This window comes from Palaemon carinicauda, chromosome 16 (genome assembly GCF_036898095.1).
Source record: "Palaemon carinicauda isolate YSFRI2023 chromosome 16, ASM3689809v2, whole genome shotgun sequence".
NCBI classification, from domain to species: Eukaryota; Metazoa; Arthropoda; class Malacostraca; order Decapoda; family Palaemonidae; genus Palaemon; species Palaemon carinicauda.
The window spans coordinates 30,132,355-30,134,854 of record NC_090740.1 but is presented as its reverse complement, the minus strand read 5'-3'; positions in this window follow the sequence as shown (position 1 = coordinate 30,134,854).

The window sequence follows — 2,500 nt, the reverse complement described above, 5'->3', positions numbered from 1 at the left end:
TTCTCCTTGAATGTTTTCCTTCTATTTGTTATCGACGAGGATAATAGGTTGGCAATTCCATCTATTTTTGTTTAAAGGAAAATATGTACAGACAAGTAAAAAAAAAAAAAAAAAAAGGATCGAGAGAACGCAGATCTCCGCCAAGGCAGCTGTTTCCTCTATCATAACATCTAGACCTTCAGTAGATCCCTATTTATTTGTTTGAGAGGATAATTATCAGCAAGAAATACTACTTTTTTTAAAGTAATTTATTTTGTTTTTCAATATTATTAGGAATTTAATTGAAAAAATCCTGGAACATGATTATGATTCGGAGCAACGCTAAAATCTAACCTGGTGGTACCGTCCTTGGTCTGGTGATTGCCAGACTGGGGTTCGAATCCCACTCAAACTCTGTTGGTTTCTTTGGGTGCTGCAACCTCACTTCCTTGTGAGCTAAGGACTGGGGGTTTTGGGGAGCCTATGGGTCTATCTGCTTAGTCATCAGCTGCCATTGCCTGGCCCTCCTTGGTCAAGGGGAACTTGGACGCTGATCATATGTAATATGGTCAGTGTCTTGGGCAATGTCCTTTCATTATAGGGGAATGTCATTCTCCCTTACCTCTGCCTCATTCATGAGTGGCCTTTAAACCTTATAAACTTAGTTAGCTCATTTCTGACATATCTTGAAATATTCATCAAAATCCATCCTTACATATTTGAGTTGGGCTGTGACAACAAGCAAACAAACAAAGACACAAACTGACATAATGAAATCATTACTTCCCTTGATTGTTCGACCATCGTTAGTACACGACAATGTTTTTTGTTTTTTTTTGTTTTTTTGTTTAGGTAAAGGATTTCTCGGGACGCTTCTCATGGCTACTTCTTTCACGATTTCACATTTAATTGATTTTGCGAAGGTTGGAACATGCGACACCATGTCTCAGGTTATATAGAGAATTTTTTTCCTTATAAACTTTACTAGCATTTGTATTACGAGTTTGAAAATAATATTGTTTTTCCCCCAAATAATTGGAAGTACAAAGAAGTAAATCATATCTTAGATGAAAGTGATTTTTCTTATTATCATTGATATCTCAAGGAAATATTTCCTGGATTATATCAATTGTATTATACACAAATGCAATACATACATATATACATATATATATGCGCTTATATATATATATATATATATATATATATATATATATATATATATATATATATATATATATTTATATATATATATATATATATATATGTATGTATATATATATAAATATATATATTTATATTATATATATATATATATAGTAAAAATGTATGTACATACATACATATTATAGTATATATATATATATATATATGTATGTAATATATATTTATATATATATATATATATATATATAATATATATAATATATATATATATATAGTATATATATACATATATAATATATATATATATATATATATATATATATATATATATATATATATATATATAGTATATATATATATATATATATATATAGTAAAAATGTATGTATATATATATATATATATATATATATATATATATATATATATATATATATATATATATATATATATATATATTGCATAAACATAACATACATATCATCATCATCATCATCATCATTATTGTCATCATCACCTGTCACTAGTCCACCGTATAACAAAGGCCACAGACATGTACTTCCAGTTGCATCTATTTATGGTCTTTCTATGACAGTTTACACTTGTAACTTTCTTAGTTCGTTAATTCATCGTCTCTTCTTCCTTCCCCAGCTTATTTTACAATCTATATGGATCCATTCAGCTATTTATTCTTAACGTCCATATATTATCTGTCATCTCATTATATGCCCTGCCTATGTCCATTTATTTCTCTTACATGTTGTTAGATAATCCTCTTCTTTAGATTTCTCTTATATCCATTTGACTCTTTTTCTGTCTCTTAAGGTTATTCCCTTCATTATTCTTTCCATAGCTCTTCAAGTTGTAACTAGCTTATACTCTAGAGAATTTAGTAAGGCTCTTAAGTTTCTGATGTATAACTAAATACTGGTTAGACCATCTGACTTATATTAATTTTCAGTCCATATTTCTTCTTTCTTTATTCAATATGTTTTCAATCATATTTTGTAATTCATCCCATTATTCACTAAACAGAACTATGTTATCTGGAAATCTTTAGTTTATAAGGTATTCCCCATCAATGTTCATTCATATATTTTTCCAATCTAAATTTTAAAAAAATTTCTAGGCAAGGTGTGAATAATTTAGGAGAGATGGAATCTCCCTGTTAATACATAAGAATAATCTATTTATTGTCTTTAAAGGGCTTTCATTACTGATGAAATTTTGACAGAATAAAAAGCTTTCTCATAGTCTATAAATGCCATATATTGTGTTTTGTCATACTCTGTTGATTTTTCCAATAACTGGTTAATTATATACATGGATATTTTCAGTTGTTCAATACCCACCT